This window comes from Ptychodera flava, chromosome 12 (genome assembly GCF_041260155.1).
Source record: "Ptychodera flava strain L36383 chromosome 12, AS_Pfla_20210202, whole genome shotgun sequence".
Lineage (NCBI taxonomy): Eukaryota > Metazoa > Hemichordata > Enteropneusta > Ptychoderidae > Ptychodera > Ptychodera flava.
In genome coordinates, this window is record NC_091939.1 from 3063232 (window position 1) to 3069231 (window position 6000).

At 37.5% G+C, this 6000-nt stretch overlaps 1 protein-coding gene across 1 annotated transcript in view; it reads right to left on the reverse strand.

Moving 5' to 3' along the window:
- Positions 1 to 5646, reverse strand: part of LOC139144714 (VWFA and cache domain-containing protein 1-like) — a 49867-nt gene extending 44221 nt beyond the window's left edge. The window contains exon 1 of the mRNA XM_070715439.1: positions 5576 to 5646. The gene's annotated coding sequence lies outside the window, so the exon portion shown is untranslated. The remainder of the gene's footprint in view (positions 1 to 5575) is intronic.
- Between the last annotated feature and the right edge of the window lie 354 nt (positions 5647 to 6000).

Here is a 6000-nt window from a genome sequence, read left to right on the forward strand (position 1 = left end):
GCGTGATTAATTATTAAACTGACATCATCTTACAGCTCATTTTATTGGCTATCTTTTAAACTACATTTGAAAGCCTCCCTGGCATTGGCTCACTGTTTGCTTTTACCTTTTCTATCAGCCACCCCTCAAATTTTTAGTGCCATGCGCATTAGTGGCTGTGCAGACTTGGGCAGCGGGGAAAATTTCTAGTGGGAGTATGTAATATTTATTTACCGTACCGATCTTTTTACACATTCTATCAATGGAAAACAACTTTCTTTCCGTTTTCAACGTTAAATTCTTGAAGTACGATGCTCATAATAAGTAAAACGGCGACTTTAAAAATTGCCAAAATATTACAGTGGTGGAAAATTCGTATGGCCGCCATATTGGATTCTGAACTCCCTATTTTAAATTGTATCGCGCGATGTCTTCCCTTTTATTTTGCTTTCCTCTCTTGGAACAAGCAGTTGTTCACACAGTATTATAATAACGACTGGCAGGCCGCTGCAAGGGTCTTGTGAACTGTTGTGATGCTTGGTGAACAAGTGTGGTTTGGTAGCTCGCAAACCCATCATTGCTAAGATTAAATGATCAGCCATGTCATTGTCATGAGACAAAAATATCCAAATTTTTCAGAGACAAACAGGTATTCAGATCAAAAGGAGGAAATGATTGACTAAAAGCAAGAAATTCTGATGCTCTGTTTTATTCGATAGTTTTTATTCAGACGTCTAAGGTTTCTAGAAAAAGTAATCGTTAGCGAAACGGACGATTTCCTTTCAAATACACCGGATGAATGATACAGGAGATTACACTTCTATAATTTTCTTTGAGATGTATGGCTAAATAATATAGAAAGCTTTACTTCCTCCATATGTGGAAAACTTTGGCTTCATATTCTTTACATTGCGTCTGATTCACGAAGTTCAGGGTTCACCAATTTTTATACCTCGACGGAAGAGGTCACTTACTTTTGACCCCACTCATCAGAGTATACGCATCATTTACTTTATCCAGAATTTTACTTCTTATGTGACTTGTATGTGAATGGGTCAAGAGAAAACAAAGGCAAATGCTTGTTTCAAATTTTCAAAGTCTAGTCTAAACTTTTCTGATATTATCATTTGTGTTGGAAAATGTTCATAGTAAAGGAGGTTAAAGCCACTCATTCGCATTTCGCTTTAAAGGGGCCAATACGTGAGGATGTTCGACCAAAAGAGTCATTATATGGGGTTGCATATTATGTCATTCACAGTCCTATAGAACATTAGAAATATAAGTCAGATTGTTGTATTCTTTTCTATTGTACGAATCTATATATTGACATCCGGGTCTCGCTGACGACTTGAAACCAGGCATTTAAGTTTCACACCCAGTTGATTACAACGAGGCAGGAAGAACTGATAAATCCTCACGCTGTGTTATCAATGTTTTGTTTCCTCTAGTTTATCATCGGCGAGAAGCTAGAGTTCAAACCGTACTTTTTCAACCATTAATATGCCTTGTGTTTTGAGGTTAAAACGTTCAAATAAAGCAAATAAAACACTTACTGGAGCAATGTATTGATTAACATAATAGCATTGTTGTGAGATTTACGAAAGTGAGCATGTATGTTCGAGTACTTCGATACATGAACTTAGGCACGGGGTTCAGAGGTCGAGATCAGAAAAGATATTATAACTCAGGTCGGTCATTGAATTGAAAAACACTTTTTACAGTTTGGGATTTACCTGATTAGTTCTGATCGTTTGATATCCTCCTTAGCTTAATATGAAATTTTAGTTCGAATCCCAAGACACTCAGAATGTGTTGTATCAAAGATATCCGGAAGTGCTAAGATCACGCTTCAATAGAAGATACGTTTATTTCCTAAAATTCAAAGATTCTGAATTTGAAACAATAAGTGCTAAGATTTCAAGTACATTGGTCAGGTAACTTCAGAAAAATTGACAAGTATGCAATACCTTGAAACGGCTTTCTGTGGCGGCTACGACGCCATGTCCGCTATGAATTCTCCGTTGTGCATATTCTCACTTAGTGACTGGTCGGGTTGCGCTGCAATCAAGTCGGTAGCCGCTTGTGGCAAGCAGTCTTGCATTGAATTTGCTCGAACTCTACATATTTTGCAATGTTCAACGTAAGAGGGATCAATCGATGCATCAAATGAGTGATAAATTACAAATAACTTACCCCAATTTTCGTCCTCACAAATGGCATGAGTACATTAGCGCGCGTGTCGATTACGTGCGGAAATGAAACGAAATAATCACTGATGGAGTGACGATTTCTTCGTGTGTCTTATGAAACAATCAATTGACAACTGAGAGCTATACAGCAAACTAGTCACATGACTAGTCTCTCATTGTGGCAACAGATGTATTTGAGATTTCTGGGACTAACCGCTTAAGATACACATACTCGACCAATTACGAAGAAGGAAACCAACAAAAAACATTTTTGATAAAATATTGAATTTCAACGCTGTCATCGTAAAATGCGGTACATGTACACAGCAACTCATTAGCCTACGCAAGGCATCAACACTCAACAAACCAAAGGTTCTTTGAATACCGACAGCAGAAAATGTCCGAAACACCATGAAGTTGACCGGACAATGGATTACTACTTTCATAACTACTATCATCAAAACGGAGAAGACAATATGAGTGCTCTGTCGGCCAGAAATTATAACAAAACTTGTTTAAATACATGAATTGATTTTTAACATCATGTGCATCTACAGAGATCATTTGCATATTGTTGTCTCGTAACTGAGGTTTACTTGTACACAGTGGGTGTTGCTATCACACCGTCATTGATTCTATGAAGGCATAAAATGGACCAAGAAAAGAAAACAAATGCATGGCACGGTAACGTAATCGTTCGATTCACATATTTTTAACCACGTCCGAATGTTGGTTATTAAAATCCCCTGCCACCTTGACACAAATACAAGTATGTTTGAAAACTCTTAAAGTCAACGTGACGTTGACAGGCGAAATGACACTGCGAGACTCCTGGGTGTATAAAATTGTTATGAATCATAGCAAAAACGTTAACCCTTAAAACCATCACCGCCACGACAGTAGATAGTCTTGTAGTTGATTCTGATTTGAGGATGCCGAGTACAATAGAGCGTGTCTTTAAACGATTTTAACCTATATGGAAAACGAACTGGAAACGTACATGAACAATACACTTTTTAATATTATTATCCAATTAGAAACGACAATGATTTTTATTCCAGACTCTCCTTATATTAGCCCGAATAAGCAGTTGATGTAGATCTAAAAACTATTTCTACCTCAATCTCAATGTCCGATCACGTTACAGATGCTTACCAGTTTCATTTCATGAAAAATGTTCAACAATTGCTGGAGCAAAATCCGATTTTTCATTTAAAGAGATAGATAACTTTGTTTATGAACATTTATAGAAACGGCATGTTGAAGGCAAGAAGCGGGAAAATCACACTAAAAGAAAGACGTGGGATTTTAAAGGAAAGACGTTGTGCATTGTTTATTACCATAGAGCCATGTTCAGGTCACATGTCTGTAATTGTTAAGATGTGATGGAAGGACGAAGGCGCTACATGGGTCTCCGGTTGCAAATATGTTCAAGGCACAGCAAGTAGAATCAAAATTTTCTTTGCCACCAGTGATACTTAATATATTCTCGTGGTTTCTGCTACGTAGAACTCAGATCTTACAATGGTCTGCTTGTAAGATGTGTAAAAGGGATTTCATTTCACATCCAGGTAAACTGACAAAGAGCCCGCAATGTGTAATGTTTCTTGTAGTCTAAACTTTTAAATTGTATCGCGCGATGTCTTCCCTTTTATTTTGCTTTCCTCTCTTGGAACAAGCAGTTGTTCACACAGTATTATAATAACGACTGGCAGGCCGCTGCAAGGGTCTTGTGAACTGTTGTGATGCTTGGTGAACAAGTGTGGTTTGGTAGCTCGCAAACCCATCATTGCTAAGATTAAATGATCAGCCATGTCATTGTCATGAGACAAAAATATCCAAATTTTTCAGAGACAAACAGGTATTCAGATCAAAAGGAGGAAATGATTGACTAAAAGCAAGAAATTCTGATGCTCTGTTTTATTCGATAGTTTTTATTCAGACGTCTAAGGTTTCTAGAAAAAGTAATCGTTAGCGAAACGGACGATTTCCTTTCAAATACACCGGATGAATGATACAGGAGATTACACTTCTATAATTTTCTTTGAGATGTATGGCTAAATAATATAGAAAGCTTTACTTCCTCCATATGTGGAAAACTTTGGCTTCATATTCTTTACATTGCGTCTGATTCACGAAGTTCAGGGTTCACCAATTTTTATACCTCGACGGAAGAGGTCACTTACTTTTGACCCTACTCATCAGAGTATACGCATCATTTACTTTATCTAGAATTTTACTTCTTATGTGACTTGTATGTGAATGGGTCAAGAGAAAAAAAGGCAAATGCTTGTTTCAAATTTTCAAAGTCTAGTCTAAACTTTTCTGATATTTACCATTTGTGTTGGAAAATGTTCATAGTAAAGAGGTTGAAAGCCACTCATTCGCATTTCGCTTTAAAAGTGGCCAATACGTGAGGATGTTCGACCAAAAGAGTCATTATATGGGGTTGCATATTATGTCATTCACAGTCCCATAGAACATTAGAAATATAAGTCAGATTGTTGTATTCCATTACTATTGTACGAATCTATATATTGACATCCGGGTCTCGCTGACGACTAGAAACCAGGCATTTGAGTTTCACACCCAGTTGATTACAACGAGGCAGGAAGAACTGATAAATCCTCACGCTGTGTTATCAATGTTTTGTTTCCTCTAGTTTATCGTCGGCGAGAAGCTAGAGTTCAAACCGTACGTTTTCAACCATTAATATGCCTTGTGTTTTGAGGTTAAAACACTCAAATAAAACAAATAAAACACTTACTGGAGCAATGTATTGATTAACATAATAGCATTGTTGTGAGATTTACGAAAGTGAGCATGTATGTTCGAGTACTTCGATACATGAACTTAGGCACGGGTTCAGAGGTCGAGATCAGAAAAGATATTATAACTCAGGTCGGTCATTGAATTGAAAAACACTTTTTACAGTTTGGGATTTACCTGATTAGTACTGATCGTTTGATATCCTCCTTAGCTTAATATGAAATTTTAGTTCGAATCCCAAGACACTCAGACTGTGTTTTATCAAAGATATTCGGAAGTGCTCAGATCACGCTTCAATAGAAGATACGTTTATGTCCTAAAATTCAAAGGTTCTGAATTTGAAACAATAAGTGCTAAGATTTCAAGTACATTGGTCAGGTAATTTCAGAAAAAATTGACAAGTATGCAATACCTTGAAACGGCCTTCTGTGGCGGCTACGACGCCATGTCCGCTATGAATTCTCCGTTGTGCATATTCTCACTTAGTGACTGGTTGGGTTGCGCTGCAATCAAGTCGGTAGCCTCTTGTGGCAAGCAGTCTTGCATTGACTTTGCTCGAACTCTACATATTTTGCGATGTTCAACTTAAGAGGGATCAATCGGTGCATCAAATGAGTGATAAATTACAAATAACTTACCCAAATTTTTGTCTTCACAAATGGCATGAGTACATTAGCGTTGTCGATTACGTGCGGAAATGAAACGAAATAATCACTGATGGAATGACGATTTGTTCGTGTGTGTTATGAAACAATCAAGTGACAACTGAGAGCTTTACAGCGAACTAGTCACATGACTAGTCTCTCATTTTGGCAACAGATGTATTTGATAAATCTGGAACTAACCGCTTACGAAACTCACACTCGACCACTTACGAAGAAGGAAACTAACAAAAACATTTTTGATAAATTATTGAATTTTAACGCTGTCATCGTGAAATGCGGTACATGTACACAGCAACCGAGGAGCCTACGCAAGGCATGAACACTCAACAAACCAAAGGTTCTTTGAATACCGACAGCAAAAAAATTTCCGAAGCACCATGAAGTTGACCGGACAATGG